The sequence below is a fragment of the Clinocottus analis genome, unplaced genomic scaffold (genome assembly GCF_023055335.1).
Source record: "Clinocottus analis isolate CAN_PGR_092001 unplaced genomic scaffold, fCliAna1.0.p SCAF_34, whole genome shotgun sequence".
NCBI classification, from domain to species: Eukaryota; Metazoa; Chordata; class Actinopteri; order Perciformes; family Cottidae; genus Clinocottus; species Clinocottus analis.
In genome coordinates, this window is record NW_027176087.1 from 795,858 (window position 1) to 811,298 (window position 15,441).

General features: G+C 54.3%; 38 non-coding genes across 38 annotated transcripts; 9 read left to right on the forward strand and 29 right to left on the reverse strand.

Annotated features, from left to right (window-relative positions):
• Window positions 1–400: 400 nt before the first annotated feature.
• trnag-gcc (transfer RNA glycine (anticodon GCC)) lies at window positions 401–471 on the reverse strand. The gene has a single exon. It is a non-coding gene; the product is annotated as a tRNA-Gly (tRNA).
• A 342-nt stretch (window positions 472–813) lies between these two features.
• On the reverse strand, window positions 814–886 carry trnav-cac (transfer RNA valine (anticodon CAC)). The gene has a single exon. It is a non-coding gene; the product is annotated as a tRNA-Val (tRNA).
• A 219-nt stretch (window positions 887–1,105) lies between these two features.
• trnad-guc (transfer RNA aspartic acid (anticodon GUC)) lies at window positions 1,106–1,177 on the forward strand. Its single transcript has one exon. It is a non-coding gene; the product is annotated as a tRNA-Asp (tRNA).
• A 168-nt stretch (window positions 1,178–1,345) lies between these two features.
• On the reverse strand, window positions 1,346–1,418 carry trnav-aac (transfer RNA valine (anticodon AAC)). Its single transcript has one exon. It is a non-coding gene; the product is annotated as a tRNA-Val (tRNA).
• Window positions 1,419–2,011: 593 nt separating this feature from the next.
• On the reverse strand, window positions 2,012–2,082 carry trnag-gcc (transfer RNA glycine (anticodon GCC)). The gene has a single exon. It is a non-coding gene; the product is annotated as a tRNA-Gly (tRNA).
• A 342-nt stretch (window positions 2,083–2,424) lies between these two features.
• On the reverse strand, window positions 2,425–2,497 carry trnav-cac (transfer RNA valine (anticodon CAC)). Its single transcript has one exon. It is a non-coding gene; the product is annotated as a tRNA-Val (tRNA).
• Window positions 2,498–2,716: 219 nt separating this feature from the next.
• trnad-guc (transfer RNA aspartic acid (anticodon GUC)) lies at window positions 2,717–2,788 on the forward strand. The gene has a single exon. It is a non-coding gene; the product is annotated as a tRNA-Asp (tRNA).
• A 175-nt stretch (window positions 2,789–2,963) lies between these two features.
• On the reverse strand, window positions 2,964–3,036 carry trnav-aac (transfer RNA valine (anticodon AAC)). Its single transcript has one exon. It is a non-coding gene; the product is annotated as a tRNA-Val (tRNA).
• Window positions 3,037–3,628: 592 nt separating this feature from the next.
• Window positions 3,629–3,699, reverse strand: trnag-gcc (transfer RNA glycine (anticodon GCC)). The gene has a single exon. It is a non-coding gene; the product is annotated as a tRNA-Gly (tRNA).
• Window positions 3,700–4,041: 342 nt separating this feature from the next.
• On the reverse strand, window positions 4,042–4,114 carry trnav-cac (transfer RNA valine (anticodon CAC)). Its single transcript has one exon. It is a non-coding gene; the product is annotated as a tRNA-Val (tRNA).
• Window positions 4,115–4,333: 219 nt separating this feature from the next.
• On the forward strand, window positions 4,334–4,405 carry trnad-guc (transfer RNA aspartic acid (anticodon GUC)). Its single transcript has one exon. It is a non-coding gene; the product is annotated as a tRNA-Asp (tRNA).
• A 168-nt stretch (window positions 4,406–4,573) lies between these two features.
• On the reverse strand, window positions 4,574–4,646 carry trnav-aac (transfer RNA valine (anticodon AAC)). The gene has a single exon. It is a non-coding gene; the product is annotated as a tRNA-Val (tRNA).
• A 593-nt stretch (window positions 4,647–5,239) lies between these two features.
• trnag-gcc (transfer RNA glycine (anticodon GCC)) lies at window positions 5,240–5,310 on the reverse strand. The gene has a single exon. It is a non-coding gene; the product is annotated as a tRNA-Gly (tRNA).
• Window positions 5,311–5,652: 342 nt separating this feature from the next.
• On the reverse strand, window positions 5,653–5,725 carry trnav-cac (transfer RNA valine (anticodon CAC)). The gene has a single exon. It is a non-coding gene; the product is annotated as a tRNA-Val (tRNA).
• A 219-nt stretch (window positions 5,726–5,944) lies between these two features.
• On the forward strand, window positions 5,945–6,016 carry trnad-guc (transfer RNA aspartic acid (anticodon GUC)). The gene has a single exon. It is a non-coding gene; the product is annotated as a tRNA-Asp (tRNA).
• A 168-nt stretch (window positions 6,017–6,184) lies between these two features.
• On the reverse strand, window positions 6,185–6,257 carry trnav-aac (transfer RNA valine (anticodon AAC)). Its single transcript has one exon. It is a non-coding gene; the product is annotated as a tRNA-Val (tRNA).
• Window positions 6,258–6,849: 592 nt separating this feature from the next.
• Window positions 6,850–6,920, reverse strand: trnag-gcc (transfer RNA glycine (anticodon GCC)). Its single transcript has one exon. It is a non-coding gene; the product is annotated as a tRNA-Gly (tRNA).
• A 342-nt stretch (window positions 6,921–7,262) lies between these two features.
• trnav-cac (transfer RNA valine (anticodon CAC)) lies at window positions 7,263–7,335 on the reverse strand. The gene has a single exon. It is a non-coding gene; the product is annotated as a tRNA-Val (tRNA).
• A 219-nt stretch (window positions 7,336–7,554) lies between these two features.
• trnad-guc (transfer RNA aspartic acid (anticodon GUC)) lies at window positions 7,555–7,626 on the forward strand. Its single transcript has one exon. It is a non-coding gene; the product is annotated as a tRNA-Asp (tRNA).
• Window positions 7,627–7,794: 168 nt separating this feature from the next.
• Window positions 7,795–7,867, reverse strand: trnav-aac (transfer RNA valine (anticodon AAC)). The gene has a single exon. It is a non-coding gene; the product is annotated as a tRNA-Val (tRNA).
• Window positions 7,868–8,459: 592 nt separating this feature from the next.
• On the reverse strand, window positions 8,460–8,530 carry trnag-gcc (transfer RNA glycine (anticodon GCC)). Its single transcript has one exon. It is a non-coding gene; the product is annotated as a tRNA-Gly (tRNA).
• Window positions 8,531–8,872: 342 nt separating this feature from the next.
• Window positions 8,873–8,945, reverse strand: trnav-cac (transfer RNA valine (anticodon CAC)). The gene has a single exon. It is a non-coding gene; the product is annotated as a tRNA-Val (tRNA).
• Window positions 8,946–9,164: 219 nt separating this feature from the next.
• trnad-guc (transfer RNA aspartic acid (anticodon GUC)) lies at window positions 9,165–9,236 on the forward strand. Its single transcript has one exon. It is a non-coding gene; the product is annotated as a tRNA-Asp (tRNA).
• Window positions 9,237–9,404: 168 nt separating this feature from the next.
• trnav-aac (transfer RNA valine (anticodon AAC)) lies at window positions 9,405–9,477 on the reverse strand. Its single transcript has one exon. It is a non-coding gene; the product is annotated as a tRNA-Val (tRNA).
• Window positions 9,478–10,070: 593 nt separating this feature from the next.
• trnag-gcc (transfer RNA glycine (anticodon GCC)) lies at window positions 10,071–10,141 on the reverse strand. The gene has a single exon. It is a non-coding gene; the product is annotated as a tRNA-Gly (tRNA).
• A 342-nt stretch (window positions 10,142–10,483) lies between these two features.
• trnav-cac (transfer RNA valine (anticodon CAC)) lies at window positions 10,484–10,556 on the reverse strand. The gene has a single exon. It is a non-coding gene; the product is annotated as a tRNA-Val (tRNA).
• A 219-nt stretch (window positions 10,557–10,775) lies between these two features.
• On the forward strand, window positions 10,776–10,847 carry trnad-guc (transfer RNA aspartic acid (anticodon GUC)). The gene has a single exon. It is a non-coding gene; the product is annotated as a tRNA-Asp (tRNA).
• Window positions 10,848–11,022: 175 nt separating this feature from the next.
• Window positions 11,023–11,095, reverse strand: trnav-aac (transfer RNA valine (anticodon AAC)). The gene has a single exon. It is a non-coding gene; the product is annotated as a tRNA-Val (tRNA).
• A 593-nt stretch (window positions 11,096–11,688) lies between these two features.
• trnag-gcc (transfer RNA glycine (anticodon GCC)) lies at window positions 11,689–11,759 on the reverse strand. Its single transcript has one exon. It is a non-coding gene; the product is annotated as a tRNA-Gly (tRNA).
• Window positions 11,760–12,101: 342 nt separating this feature from the next.
• On the reverse strand, window positions 12,102–12,174 carry trnav-cac (transfer RNA valine (anticodon CAC)). Its single transcript has one exon. It is a non-coding gene; the product is annotated as a tRNA-Val (tRNA).
• A 219-nt stretch (window positions 12,175–12,393) lies between these two features.
• trnad-guc (transfer RNA aspartic acid (anticodon GUC)) lies at window positions 12,394–12,465 on the forward strand. The gene has a single exon. It is a non-coding gene; the product is annotated as a tRNA-Asp (tRNA).
• Window positions 12,466–12,640: 175 nt separating this feature from the next.
• Window positions 12,641–12,713, reverse strand: trnav-aac (transfer RNA valine (anticodon AAC)). The gene has a single exon. It is a non-coding gene; the product is annotated as a tRNA-Val (tRNA).
• Window positions 12,714–13,306: 593 nt separating this feature from the next.
• trnag-gcc (transfer RNA glycine (anticodon GCC)) lies at window positions 13,307–13,377 on the reverse strand. The gene has a single exon. It is a non-coding gene; the product is annotated as a tRNA-Gly (tRNA).
• Window positions 13,378–13,719: 342 nt separating this feature from the next.
• Window positions 13,720–13,792, reverse strand: trnav-cac (transfer RNA valine (anticodon CAC)). The gene has a single exon. It is a non-coding gene; the product is annotated as a tRNA-Val (tRNA).
• A 219-nt stretch (window positions 13,793–14,011) lies between these two features.
• On the forward strand, window positions 14,012–14,083 carry trnad-guc (transfer RNA aspartic acid (anticodon GUC)). The gene has a single exon. It is a non-coding gene; the product is annotated as a tRNA-Asp (tRNA).
• Window positions 14,084–14,251: 168 nt separating this feature from the next.
• On the reverse strand, window positions 14,252–14,324 carry trnav-aac (transfer RNA valine (anticodon AAC)). The gene has a single exon. It is a non-coding gene; the product is annotated as a tRNA-Val (tRNA).
• A 593-nt stretch (window positions 14,325–14,917) lies between these two features.
• Window positions 14,918–14,988, reverse strand: trnag-gcc (transfer RNA glycine (anticodon GCC)). The gene has a single exon. It is a non-coding gene; the product is annotated as a tRNA-Gly (tRNA).
• Window positions 14,989–15,330: 342 nt separating this feature from the next.
• trnav-cac (transfer RNA valine (anticodon CAC)) lies at window positions 15,331–15,403 on the reverse strand. Its single transcript has one exon. It is a non-coding gene; the product is annotated as a tRNA-Val (tRNA).
• Window positions 15,404–15,441: the final 38 nt, after the last annotated feature.

A 15,441-nucleotide genomic window follows, 5' to 3' on the forward strand; every position in this document is an offset into this window, starting at 1 on the left:
CCCCTGAAGAACCAGACCCACCTCTGGAGCTCACCCCCCTCCCGCCCCCCACCTCCACCCCTCCCCCGACCCGGCCCACCATCCGACCCCGCGGACCCACACTTAAGCACACGGCCTGAGTTAAAACCCTTGTTTGGCCAATTTAGAGTGTCGCACCCCTGGTACTCTACAATCAGAGACTGACATTGGGGATACCCATTTACATTTGCGTTGAGGCCCACGCTTATTCTCCTTGCGTGGTACTCGAGAAAAAGACACAGCGGGGATACAAAGCGACGTTTGGGATACTCGCTGACATTCAAACACATCCCCGGTGTCTGGCGGTCACAATCACGTCAGTCAGCTTCACAAACGAGGCGATGTTGCCGAGGAGCCAGCCGCTAACCACAAAAGGAACGGCTGCATTGGCCGGGAATCGGACCCGGATCTCCCACGTGGCAGGTGAGAATTCTACCATTGAACCACCAATGCCCACGTTCGCGCCAATACGAGAAGGGACAGGACGTGTTCAATTGACTTTAAAACTTCCACGGTAATATTCTTTGAATTCCCTGTAAACGCCGAAAAACCAATCCAAAATGGAAGTTCCCGCCGAAGACCAGGGTTGGACTGGCCGACGGGGAGCGTTCCGCGAGCAGGACAAGAGTCAAAATGCCCCGGGCATTTAATGCACCGCATAAGGGAGCAGTGGACAGGATTCAAAGTCAAACCCTTTGGGCAAAAGGACCGGGGCAGTCCTTCTTATGGTCCAGCTTACTGAAAATTCCCCCGAGTCGAGTTTTGATGCGTGGCGTAACCAGGAACAAAGAACAGTGTTTCCGCCCAGTTTCGAACGGGGGACCTTTCGCGTGTGAGGCGAACGTGATAACCACTACACTACGGAAACTGCTGAGGAGCCCTCTTGCGCACGTGCCCGGCGAAATGCAACATTTACACTTCACCGCAAACACTTCCAAGGCCAAGTGACATGATTTCCTACTGGATCCAGTCAAAGCTGCTGTCGTTGAGGGACAGTGAATGTGTAAGTAACGCAAGAGTTCCACTGTGAAACTCTTAGGCTTCCCTGTAAATGCCGACAAAGGAGCCCAAGACGTGTCTTCGGCAGTCCTCGTTAGTATAGTGGACAGTATCTCCGCTTGTCACGCGGAAGACCAGGGTTCGATTCCCTGACGGGGAGCGCTCTGCAAGCGGGACCAGCGTCCAAGCTCCCTGCGGTGACAATTGGCACCGGGAGGAGAAGACGGGCGATGTTCAAAGTCCGACGCTTTTGGGCAGTCCTTCGTCTTTTCCTGAAAAGCCCTGGACCTTGACTTTAAACGTGTGGAGTAACAAGAACAAAGAGCAGTGTTTCCGCCCAGTTTCGAACGGGGGACCTTTCGCGTGTTAGGCGAACGTGATAACCACTACACTACGGAAACAGTGGCATGCCACTTGGGGGGACACAACTGGCAGGGCAGGGCAAATGTCTCACGACACCCAGCTCTCACAGCACATGCTCGGGGTCAAAGTTGGTGAAGTCACACTGTCAATGTAGCGGTGGCCCTGGTTGTACAGTGATTTGACACTGGCGGAACAGTGACTGACACCGGGGGAACATAAGGGCTCAAGAGGCCCCTGAAGAACCAGACCCACCTCTGGAGCTCACCCCCCTCCCGCCCCCCACCTCCACCCCTCCCCCGACCCGGCCCACCATCCGACCCCGCGGACCCACACTTAAGCACACGGCCTGAGTTAAAACCCTTGTTTGGCCAATTTAGAGTGTCGCACCCCTGGTACTCTACAATCAGAGACTGACATTGGGGATACCCATTTACATTTGCGTTGAGGCCCACGCTTATTCTCCTTGCGTGGTACTCGAGAAAAAGACACAGCGGGGATACAAAGCGACGTTTGGGATACTCGCTGACATTCAAACACATCCCCGGTGTCTGGCGGTCACAATCACGTCAGTCAGCTTCACAAACGAGGCGATGTTGCCGAGGAGCCAGCCGCTAACCACAAAAGGAACGGCTGCATTGGCCGGGAATCGGACCCGGATCTCCCACGTGGCAGGTGAGAATTCTACCATTGAACCACCAATGCCCACGTTCACGCCAATACGAGAAGGGACAGGACGTGTTCAATTGACTTTAAAACTTCCACGGTAATATTCTTTGAATTCCCTGTAAACGCCGAAAAACCAATCCAAAATGGAAGTTCCCGCCGAAGACCAGGGTTGGACTGGCCGACGGGGAGCGTTCCGCGAGCAGGACAAGAGTCAAAATGCCCCGGGCATTTAATGCACCGCATAAGGGAGCAGTGGACAGGATTCAAAGTCAAACCCTTTGGGCAAAAGGACCGGGGCAGTCCTTCTTATGGTCCAGCTTACTGAAAATTCCCCCGAGTCGAGTTTTGATGCGTGGCGTAACCAGGAACAAAGAACAGTGTTTCCGCCCAGTTTCGAACGGGGGACCTTTCGCGTGTGAGGCGAACGTGATAACCACTACACTACGGAAACTGCTGAGGAGCCCTCTTGCGCACGTGCCCGGCGAAATGCAACATTTACACTTCACCGCAAACACTTCCAAGGCCAAGTGACATGATTTCCTACTGGATCCAGTCAAAGCTGCTGTCGTTGAGGGACAGTGAATGTGTAAGTAACGCAAGAGTTCCACTGTGAAACGCTTAGGTTTCCCTGTAAATGCCGACAAAGGAGCCCAAGACGTGTCTTCGGCAGTCCTCGTTAGTATAGTGGACAGTATCTCCGCTTGTCACGCGGAAGACCAGGGTTCGATTCCCTGACGGGGAGCGCTCTGCAAGCGGGACCAGCGTCCAAGCTCCCTGCGGTGACAATTGGCACCGGGAGGAGAAGACGGGTGATGTTCAAAGTCCGACGCTTTTGGGCAGTCCTTCGTCTTTTCCTGTTTACTGAAAAGCCCTGGCCCTTGAGTTTAAACGTGTGGAGTAACAAGAACAAAGAGCAGTGTTTCCGCCCAGTTTCGAACGGGGGACCTTTCGCGTGTTAGGCGAACGTGATAACCACTACACTACGGAAACAGTGGCATGCCACTTGGGGGGACACAACTGGCAGGGCAGGGCAAATGTCTCACGACACCCAGCTCTCACAGCACATGCTCGGGGTCAAAGTTGGTGAAGTCACACTGTCAATGTAGCGGTGGCCCTGGTTGTACAGTGATTTGACACTGGCGGAACAGTGACTGACACCGGGGGAACATAAGGGCTCAAGAGGCCCCTGAAGAACCAGACCCACCTCTGGAGCTCACCCCCTCCCGCCCCCCACCTCCACCCCTCCCCCGACCCGGCCCACCATCCGACCCCGCGGACCCACACTTAAGCACACGGCCTGAGTTAAAACCCTTGTTTGGCCAATTTAGAGTGTCGCACCCCTGGTACTCTACAATCAGAGACTGACATTGGGGATACCCATTTACATTTGCGTTGAGGCCCACGCTTATTCTCCTTGCGTGGTACTCGAGAAAAAGACACAGCGGGGATACAAAGCGACGTTTGGGATACTCGCTGACATTCAAACACATCCCCGGTGTCTGGCGGTCACAATCACGTCAGTCAGCTTCACAAACGAGGCGATGTTGCCGAGGAGCCAGCCGCTAACCACAAAAGGAACGGCTGCATTGGCCGGGAATCGGACCCGGATCTCCCACGTGGCAGGTGAGAATTCTACCATTGAACCACCAATGCCCACGTTCGCGCCAATACGAGAAGGGACAGGACGTGTTCAATTGACTTTAAAACTTCCACGGTAATATTCTTTGAATTCCCTGTAAACGCCGAAAAACCAATCCAAAATGGAAGTTCCCGCCGAAGACCAGGGTTGGACTGGCCGACGGGGAGCGTTCCGCGAGCAGGACAAGAGTCAAAATGCCCCGGGCATTTAATGCACCGCATAAGGGAGCAGTGGACAGGATTCAAAGTCAAACCCTTTGGGCAAAAGGACCGGGGCAGTCCTTCTTATGGTCCAGCTTACTGAAAATTCCCCCGAGTCGAGTTTTGATGCGTGGCGTAACCAGGAACAAAGAACAGTGTTTCCGCCCAGTTTCGAACGGGGGACCTTTCGCGTGTGAGGCGAACGTGATAACCACTACACTACGGAAACTGCTGAGGAGCCCTCTTGCGCACGTGCCCGGCGAAATGCAACATTTACACTTCACCGCAAACACTTCCAAGGCCAAGTGACATGATTTCCTACTGGATCCAGTCAAAGCTGCTGTCGTTGAGGGACAGTGAATGTGTAAGTAACGCAAGAGTTCCACTGTGAAACTCTTAGGCTTCCCTGTAAATGCCGACAAAGGAGCCCAAGACGTGTCTTCGGCAGTCCTCGTTAGTATAGTGGACAGTATCTCCGCTTGTCACGCGGAAGACCAGGGTTCGATTCCCTGACGGGGAGCGCTCTGCAAGCGGGACCAGCGTCCAAGCTCCCTGCGGTGACAATTGGCACCGAGAGGAGAAGACGGGCGATGTTCAAAGTCCGACGCTTTTGGGCAGTCCTTCGTCTTTTCCTGAAAAGCCCTGGACCTTGACTTTAAACGTGTGGAGTAACAAGAACAAAGAGCAGTGTTTCCGCCCAGTTTCGAACGGGGGACCTTTCGCGTGTTAGGCGAACGTGATAACCACTACACTACGGAAACAGTGGCATGCCACTTGGGGGGACACAACTGGCAGGGCAGGGCAAATGTCTCACGACACCCAGCTCTCACAGCACATGCTCGGGGTCAAAGTTGGTGAAGTCACACTGTCAATGTAGCGGTGGCCCTGGTTGTACAGTGATTTGACACTGGCGGAACAGTGACTGACACCGGGGGAACATAAGGGCTCAAGAGGCCCCTGAAGAACCAGACCCACCTCTGGAGCTCACCCCCCTCCCGCCCCCCACCTCCACCCCTCCCCCGACCCGGCCCACCATCCGACCCCGCGGACCCACACTTAAGCACACGGCCTGAGTTAAAACCCTTGTTTGGCCAATTTAGAGTGTCGCACCCCTGGTACTCTACAATCAGAGACTGACATTGGGGATACCCATTTACATTTGCGTTGAGGCCCACGCTTATTCTCCTTGCGTGGTACTCGAGAAAAAGACACAGCGGGGATACAAAGCGACGTTTGGGATACTCGCTGACATTCAAACACATCCCCGGTGTCTGGCGGTCACAATCACGTCAGTCAGCTTCACAAACGAGGCGATGTTGCCGAGGAGCCAGCCGCTAACCACAAAAGGCACGGCTGCATTGGCCGGGAATCGGACCCGGATCTCCCACGTGGCAGGTGAGAATTCTACCATTGAACCACCAATGCCCACGTTCGCGCCAATACGAGAAGGGACAGGACGTGTTCAATTGACTTTAAAACTTCCACGGTAATATTCTTTGAATTCCCTGTAAACGCCGAAAAACCAATCCAAAATGGAAGTTCCCGCCGAAGACCAGGGTTGGACTGGCCGACGGGGAGCGTTCCGCGAGCAGGACAAGAGTCAAAATGCCCCGGGCATTTAATGCACCGCATAAGGGAGCAGTGGACAGGATTCAAAGTCAAACCCTTTGGGCAAAAGGACCGGGGCAGTCCTTCTTATGGTCCAGCTTACTGAAAATTCCCCCGAGTCGAGTTTTGATGCGTGGCGTAACCAGGAACAAAGAACAGTGTTTCCGCCCAGTTTCGAACGGGGGACCTTTCGCGTGTGAGGCGAACGTGATAACCACTACACTACGGAAACTGCTGAGGAGCCCTCTTGCGCACGTGCCCGGCGAAATGCAACATTTACACTTCACCGCAAACACTTCCAAGGCCAAGTGACATGATTTCCTACTGGATCCAGTCAAAGCTGCTGTCGTTGAGGGACAGTGAATGTGTAAGTAACGCAAGAGTTCCACTGTGAAACTCTTAGGCTTCCCTGTAAATGCCGACAAAGGAGCCCAAGACGTGTCTTCGGCAGTCCTCGTTAGTATAGTGGACAGTATCTCCGCTTGTCACGCGGAAGACCAGGGTTCGATTCCCTGACGGGGAGCGCTCTGCAAGCGGGACCAGCGTCCAAGCTCCCTGCGGTGACAATTGGCACCGGGAGGAGAAGACGGGCGATGTTCAAAGTCCGACGCTTTTGGGCAGTCCTTCGTCTTTTCCTGAAAAGCCCTGGCCCTTGAGTTTAAACGTGTGGAGTAACAAGAACAAAGAGCAGTGTTTCCGCCCAGTTTCGAACGGGGGACCTTTCGCGTGTTAGGCGAACGTGATAACCACTACACTACGGAAACAGTGGCATGCCACTTGGGGGGACACAACTGGCAGGGCAGGGCAAATGTCTCACGACACCCAGCTCTCACAGCACATGCTCGGGGTCAAAGTTGGTGAAGTCACACTGTCAATGTAGCGGTGGCCCTGGTTGTACAGTGATTTGACACTGGCGGAACAGTGACTGACACCGGGGGAACATAAGGGCTCAAGAGGCCCCTGAAGAACCAGACCCACCTCTGGAGCTCACCCCCTCCCGCCCCCCACCTCCACCCCTCCCCCGACCCGGCCCACCATCCGACCCCGCGGACCCACACTTAAGCACACGGCCTGAGTTAAAACCCTTGTTTGGCCAATTTAGAGTGTCGCACCCCTGGTACTCTACAATCAGAGACTGACATTGGGGATACCCATTTACATTTGCGTTGAGGCCCACGCTTATTCTCCTTGCGTGGTACTCGAGAAAAAGACACAGCGGGGATACAAAGCGACGTTTGGGATACTCGCTGACATTCAAACACATCCCCGGTGTCTGGCGGTCACAATCACGTCAGTCAGCTTCACAAACGAGGCGATGTTGCCGAGGAGCCAGCCGCTAACCACAAAAGGAACGGCTGCATTGGCCGGGAATCGGACCCGGATCTCCCACGTGGCAGGTGAGAATTCTACCATTGAACCACCAATGCCCACGTTCGCGCCAATACGAGAAGGGACAGGACGTGTTCAATTGACTTTAAAACTTCCACGGTAATATTCTTTGAATTCCCTGTAAACGCCGAAAAACCAATCCAAAATGGAAGTTCCCGCCGAAGACCAGGGTTGGACTGGCCGACGGGGAGCGTTCCGCGAGCAGGACAAGAGTCAAAATGCCCCGGGCATTTAATGCACCGCATAAGGGAGCAGTGGACAGGATTCAAAGTCAAACCCTTTGGGCAAAAGGACCGGGGCAGTCCTTCTTATGGTCCAGCTTACTGAAAATTCCCCCGAGTCGAGTTTTGATGCGTGGCGTAACCAGGAACAAAGAACAGTGTTTCCGCCCAGTTTCGAACGGGGGACCTTTCGCGTGTGAGGCGAACGTGATAACCACTACACTACGGAAACTGCTGAGGAGCCCTCTTGCGCACGTGCCCGGCGAAATGCAACATTTACACTTCACCGCAAACACTTCCAAGGCCAAGTGACATGATTTCCTACTGGATCCAGTCAAAGCTGCTGTCGTTGAGGGACAGTGAATGTGTAAGTAACGCAAGAGTTCCACTGTGAAACTCTTAGGCTTCCCTGTAAATGCCGACAAAGGAGCCCAAGACGTGTCTTCGGCAGTCCTCGTTAGTATAGTGGACAGTATCTCCGCTTGTCACGCGGAAGACCAGGGTTCGATTCCCTGACGGGGAGCGCTCTGCAAGCGGGACCAGCGTCCAAGCTCCCTGCGGTGACAATTGGCACCGGGAGGAGAAGACGGGCGATGTTCAAAGTCCGACGCTTTTGGGCAGTCCTTCGTCTTTTCCTGAAAAGCCCTGGACCTTGACTTTAAACGTGTGGAGTAACAAGAACAAAGAGCAGTGTTTCCGCCCAGTTTCGAACGGGGGACCTTTCGCGTGTTAGGCGAACGTGATAACCACTACACTACGGAAACAGTGGCATGCCACTTGGGGGGACACAACTGGCAGGGCAGGGCAAATGTCTCACGACACCCAGCTCTCACAGCACATGCTCGGGGTCAAAGTTGGTGAAGTCACACTGTCAATGTAGCGGTGGCCCTGGTTGTACAGTGATTTGACACTGGCGGAACAGTGACTGACACCGGGGGAACATAAGGGCTCAAGAGGCCCCTGAAGAACCAGACCCACCTCTGGAGCTCACCCCCTCCCGCCCCCCACCTCCACCCCTCCCCCGACCCGGCCCACCATCCGACCCCGCGGACCCACACTTAAGCACACGGCCTGAGTTAAAACCCTTGTTTGGCCAATTTAGAGTGTCGCACCCCTGGTACTCTACAATCAGAGACTGACATTGGGGATACCCATTTACATTTGCGTTGAGGCCCACGCTTATTCTCCTTGCGTGGTACTCGAGAAAAAGACACAGCGGGGATACAAAGCGACGTTTGGGATACTCGCTGACATTCAAACACATCCCCGGTGTCTGGCGGTCACAATCACGTCAGTCAGCTTCACAAACGAGGCGATGTTGCCGAGGAGCCAGCCGCTAACCACAAAAGGAACGGCTGCATTGGCCGGGAATCGGACCCGGATCTCCCACGTGGCAGGTGAGAATTCTACCATTGAACCACCAATGCCCACGTTCACGCCAATACGAGAAGGGACAGGACGTGTTCAATTGACTTTAAAACTTCCACGGTAATATTCTTTGAATTCCCTGTAAACGCCGAAAAACCAATCCAAAATGGAAGTTCCCGCCGAAGACCAGGGTTGGACTGGCCGACGGGGAGCGTTCCGCGAGCAGGACAAGAGTCAAAATGCCCCGGGCATTTAATGCACCGCATAAGGGAGCAGTGGACAGGATTCAAAGTCAAACCCTTTGGGCAAAAGGACCGGGGCAGTCCTTCTTATGGTCCAGCTTACTGAAAATTCCCCCGAGTCGAGTTTTGATGCGTGGCGTAACCAGGAACAAAGAACAGTGTTTCCGCCCAGTTTCGAACGGGGGACCTTTCGCGTGTGAGGCGAACGTGATAACCACTACACTACGGAAACTGCTGAGGAGCCCTCTTGCGCACGTGCCCGGCGAAATGCAACATTTACACTTCACCGCAAACACTTCCAAGGCCAAGTGACATGATTTCCTACTGGATCCAGTCAAAGCTGCTGTCGTTGAGGGACAGTGAATGTGTAAGTAACGCAAGAGTTCCACTGTGAAACTCTTAGGTTTCCCTGTAAATGCCGACAAAGGAGCCCAAGACGTGTCTTCGGCAGTCCTCGTTAGTATAGTGGACAGTATCTCCGCTTGTCACGCGGAAGACCAGGGTTCGATTCCCTGACGGGGAGCGCTCTGCAAGCGGGACCAGCGTCCAAGCTCCCTGCGGTGACAATTGGCACCGGGAGGAGAAGACGGGCGATGTTCAAAGTCCGACGCTTTTGGGCAGTCCTTCGTCTTTTCCTGAAAAGCCCTGGACCTTGACTTTAAACGTGTGGAGTAACAAGAACAAAGAGCAGTGTTTCCGCCCAGTTTCGAACGGGGGACCTTTCGCGTGTTAGGCGAACGTGATAACCACTACACTACGGAAACAGTGGCATGCCACTTGGGGGGACACAACTGGCAGGGCAGGGCAAATGTCTCACGACACCCAGCTCTCACAGCACATGCTCGGGGTCAAAGTTGGTGAAGTCACACTGTCAATGTAGCGGTGGCCCTGGTTGTACAGTGATTTGACACTGGCGGAACAGTGACTGACACCGGGGGAACATAAGGGCTCAAGAGGCCCCTGAAGAACCAGACCCACCTCTGGAGCTCACCCCCCTCCCGCCCCCCACCTCCACCCCTCCCCCGACCTGGCCCACCATCCGACCCCGCGGACCCACACTTAAGCACACGGCCTGAGTTAAAACCCTTGTTTGGCCAATTTAGAGTGTCGCACCCCTGGTACTCTACAATCAGAGACTGACATTGGGGATACCCATTTACATTTGCGTTGAGGCCCACGCTTATTCTCCTTGCGTGGTACTCGAGAAAAAGACACAGCGGGGATACAAAGCGACGTTTGGGATACTCGCTGACATTCAAACACATCCCCGGTGTCTGGCGGTCACAATCACGTCAGTCAGCTTCACAAACGAGGCGATGTTGCCGAGGAGCCAGCCGCTAACCACAAAAGGAACGGCTGCATTGGCCGGGAATCGGACCCGGATCTCCCACGTGGCAGGTGAGAATTCTACCATTGAACCACCAATGCCCACGTTCGCGCCAATACGAGAAGGGACAGGACGTGTTCAATTGACTTTAAAACTTCCACGGTAATATTCTTTGAATTCCCTGTAAACGCCGAAAAACCAATCCAAAATGGAAGTTCCCGCCGAAGACCAGGGTTGGACTGGCCGACGGGGAGCGTTCCGCGAGCAGGACAAGAGTCAAAATGCCCCGGGCATTTAATGCACCGCATAAGGGAGCAGTGGACAGGATTCAAAGTCAAACCCTTTGGGCAAAAGGACCGGGGCAGTCCTTCTTATGGTCCAGCTTACTGAAAATTCCCCCGAGTTGAGTTTTGATGCGTGGCGTAACCAGGAACAAAGAACAGTGTTTCCGCCCAGTTTCGAACGGGGGACCTTTCGCGTGTGAGGCGAACGTGATAACCACTACACTACGGAAACTGCTGAGGAGCCCTCTTGCGCACGTGCCCGGCGAAATGCAACATTTACACTTCACCGCAAACACTTCCAAGGCCAAGTGACATGATTTCCTACTGGATCCAGTCAAAGCTGCTGTCGTTGAGGGACAGTGAATGTGTAAGTAACGCAAGAGTTCCACTGTGAAACGCTTGGGTTTCCCTGTAAATGCCGACAAAGGAGCCCAAGACGTGTCTTCGGCAGTCCTCGTTAGTATAGTGGACAGTATCTCCGCTTGTCACGCGGAAGACCAGGGTTCGATTCCCTGACGGGGAGCGCTCTGCAAGCGGGACCAGCGTCCAAGCTCCCTGCGGTGACAATTTGCACCGGGAGGAGAAGACGGGCGATGTTCAAAGTCCGACGCTTTTGGGCAGTCCTTCGTCTTTTCCTGTTTACTGAAAAGCCCTGGCCCTTGAGTTTAAACGTGTGGAGTAACAAGAACAAAGAGCAGTGTTTCCGCCCAGTTTCGAACGGGGGACCTTTCGCGTGTTAGGCGAACGTGATAACCACTACACTACGGAAACAGTGGCATGCCACTTGGGGGGACACAACTGGCAGGGCAGGGCAAATGTCTCACGACACCCAGCTCTCACAGCACATGCTCGGGGTCAAAGTTGGTGAAGTCACACTGTCAATGTAGCGGTGGCCCTGGTTGTACAGTGATTTGACACTGGCGGAACAGTGACTGACACCGGGGGAACATAAGGGCTCAAGAGGCCCCTGAAGAACCAGACCCACCTCTGGAGCTCACCCCCCTCCCGCCCCCCACCTCCACCCCTCCCCCGACCCGGCCCACCATCCGACCCCGCGGACCCACACTTAAGCACACGGCCTGAGTTAAAACCCTTGTTTGGCCAATTTAGAGTGTCGCACCCCTGGTACTCTACAATCAGAGACTGACATTGGGGATACCCATTTACATTTGCGTTGAGGCCCACGCTTATTCTCCTTGCGTGGTACTCGAGAAAAAGACACAGCGGGGATACAAAGCGACGTTTGGGATACTCGCTGACATTCAAACACATCCCCGGTGTCTGGCGGTCACAATCACGTCAGTCAGCTTCACAAACGAGGCGATGTTGCCGAGGAGCCAGCCGCTAACCACAAAAGGCACGGCTGCATTGGCCGGGAATCGGACCCGGATCTCCCACGTGGCAGGTGAGAATTCTACCATTGAACCACCAATGCCCACGTTCGCGCCAATACGAGAAGGGACAGGACGTGTTCAATTGACTTTAAAACTTCCACGGTAATATTCTTTGAATTCCCTGTAAACGCCGAAAAACCAATCCAAAATGGAAGTTCCCGCCGAAGACCAGGGTTGGACTGGCCGACGGGGAGCGTTCCGCGAGCAGGACAAGAGTCAAAATGCCCCGGGCATTTAATGCACCGCATAAGGGAGCAGTGGACAGGATTCAAAGTCAAACCCTTTGGGCAAAAGGACCGGGGCAGTCCTTCTTATGGTCCAGCTTACTGAAAATTCCCCCGAGTCGAGTTTTGATGCGTGGCGTAACCAGGAACAAAGAACAGTGTTTCCGCCCAGTTTCGAACGGGGGACCTTTCGCGTGTGAGGCGAACGTGATAACCACTACACTACGGAAACTGCTGAGGAGCCCTCTTGCGCACGTGCCCGGCGAAATGCAACATTTACACTTCACCGCAAACACTTCCAAGGCCAAGTGACATGATTTCCTACTGGATCCAGTCAAAGCTGCTGTCGTTGAGGGACAGTGAATGTGTAAGTAACGCAAGAGTTCCACTGTGAAACGCTTAGGTTTCCCTGTAAATGCCGACAAAGGAGCCCAAGACGTGTCTTCGGCAGTCCTCGTTAGTATAGTGGACAGTATCTCCGCTTGTCACGCGGAAGACCAGGGTTCGATTCCCTGACGGGGAGCGCTCTGCAAGCGGGACCAGCGTCCAAGCTCCCTGCGGTGACAATTGGCACCGGGAGGAGAAGACGGGCGATGTTCAAAGTCCGACGCTTTTGGGCAGTCCTTCGTCTTTTCCTGTTTACTGAAAAGCCCTGGCCCTTGAGTTTAAACGTGTGGAGTAACAAGAACAAAGAGCAGTGTTTCCGCCCAGTTTCGAACGGGGGACCTTTCGCGTGTTAGGCGAACGTGATAACCACTACACTACGGAAACAGTGGCATGCCACTTGGGGGGACACAACTGGCAGGGCAGGGCAAATGTCTCACGACACCCAGCTCTCACAGCACATGCTCGGGGTCAAAGTTGGTGAAGTCACACTGTCAATGTAGCGGTGGCCCTGGTTGTACAGTGATTTGACACTGGCGGAACAGTGACTGACACCGGGGGAACATAAGGGCTCAAGAGGCCCCTGAAGAACCAGACCCACCTCTGGAGCTCACCCCCCTCCCGCCCCCCACCTCCACCCCTCCCCCGACCCGGCCCACCATCCGACCCCGCGGACCCACACTTAAGCACACGGCCTGAGTTAAAACCCTTGTTTGGCCAATTTAGAGTGTCGCACCCCTGGTACTCTACAATCAGAGACTGACATTGGGGATACCCATTTACATTTGCGTTGAGGCCCACGCTTATTCTCCTTGCGTGGTACTCGAGAAAAAGACACAGCGGGGATACAAAGCGACGTTTGGGATACTCGCTGACATTCAAACACATCCCCGGTGTCTGGCGGTCACAATCACGTCAGTCAGCTTCACAAACGAGGCGATGTTGCCGAGGAGCCAGCCGCTAACCACAAAAGGAACGGCTGCATTGGCCGGGAATCGGACCCGGATCTCCCACGTGGCAGGTGAGAATTCTACCATTGAACCACCAATGCCCACGTTCGCGCCAATACGAGAAGGGACAGGACGTGTTCAATTGACTTTAAAACTTCCACGGTAATATTCTTTGAATTCCCTGTAAACGCCGAAAAACCAATCCAAAATGGAAGTTCCCGCCGAAGACCAGGGTTGGACTGGCCGACGGGGAGCGTTCCGCGAGCAGGACAAGAGTCAAAATGCCCCGGGCATTTAATGCACCGCATAAGGGAGCAGTGGACAGGATTCAAAGTCAAACCCTTTGGGCAAAAGGACCGGGGCAGTCCTTCTTATGGTCCAGCTTACTGAAAATTCCCCCGAGTCGAGTTTTGATGCGTGGCGTAACCAGGAACAAAGAACAGTGTTTCCGCCCAGTTTCGAACGGGGGACCTTTCGCGTGTGAGGCGAACGTGATAACCACTACACTACGGAAACTGCTGAGGAGCCCTCTTGCGCACGTGCCCGGCGAAATGCAACATTTACACTTCACCGCAAACACTTCCAAGGCCAAGTGACATGATTTCCTACTGGATCCAGTCAAAGCTGCTGTCGTTGAGGGACAGTGAATGTGTAAGTAACGCAAGAGTTCCACTGTGAAACTCTTAGGCTTCCCTGTAAATGCCGACAAAGGAGCCCAAGACGTGTCTTCGGCAGTCCTCGTTAGTATAGTGGACAGTATCTCCGCTTGTCACGCGGAAGACCAGGGTTCGATTCCCTGACGGGGAGCGCTCTGCAAGCGGGACCAGCGTCCAAGCTCCCTGCGGTGACAATTGGCACCGGGAGGAGAAGACGGGCGATGTTCAAAGTCCGACGCTTTTGGGCAGTCCTTCGTCTTTTCCTGAAAAGCCCTGGACCTTGACTTTAAACGTGTGGAGTAACAAGAACAAAGAGCAGTGTTTCCGCCCAGTTTCGAACGGGGGACCTTTCGCGTGTTAGGCGAACGTGATAACCACTACACTACGGAAACAGTGGCATGCCACTTGGGGGGACACAACTGGCAGGGCAGGGCAAATGTCTCACGACACCCAGCTCTCACAGCACATGCTCGGGGTCAAAGTTGGTGAAGTCACACTGTCAATGTAGCGGTGGCCCTGGTTGTACAGTGATTTGACACTGGCGGAACAGTGACTGACACCGGGGGAACATAAGGGCTCAAGAGGCCCCTGAAGAACCAGACCCACCTCTGGAGCTCACCCCCCTCCCGCCCCCCACCTCCACCCCTCCCCCGACCCGGCCCACCATCCGACCCCGCGGACCCACACTTAAGCACACGGCCTGAGTTAAAACCCTTGTTTGGCCAATTTAGAGTGTCGCACCCCTGGTACTCTACAATCAGAGACTGACATTGGGGATACCCATTTACATTTGCGTTGAGGCCCACGCTTATTCTCCTTGCGTGGTACTCGAGAAAAAGACACAGCGGGGATACAAAGCGACGTTTGGGATACTCGCTGACATTCAAACACATCCCCGGTGTCTGGCGGTCACAATCACGTCAGTCAGCTTCACAAACGAGGCGATGTTGCCGAGGAGCCAGCCGCTAACCACAAAAGGAACGGCTGCATTGGCCGGGAATCGGACCCGGATCTCCCACGTGGCAGGTGAGAATTCTACCATTGAACCACCAATGCCCACGTTCGCGCCAATACGAGAAGGGACAGGACGTGTTCAATTGACTTTAAAACTTCCACGGTAATATTCTTTGAATTCCCTGTAAACGCCGAAAAACCAATCCAAAATGGAAGTTCCCGCCGAAGACCAGGGTTGGACTGGCCGACGGGGAGCGTTCCGCGAGCAGGACAAGAGTCAAAATGCCCCGGGCATTTAATGCACCGCATAAGGGAGCAGTGGACAGGATTCAAAGTCAAACCCTTTGGGCAAAAGGACCGGGGCAGTCCTTCTTATGGTCCAGCTTACTGAAAATTCCCCCGAGTTGAGTTTTGATGCGTGGCGTAACCAGGAACAAAGAACAGTGTTTCCGCCCAGTTTCGAACGGGGGACCTTTCGCGTGTGAGGCGAACGTGATAACCACTACACTACGGAAACTGCTGAGGAGGCCTCTTGCGCACGTGCCCGGCGAAATG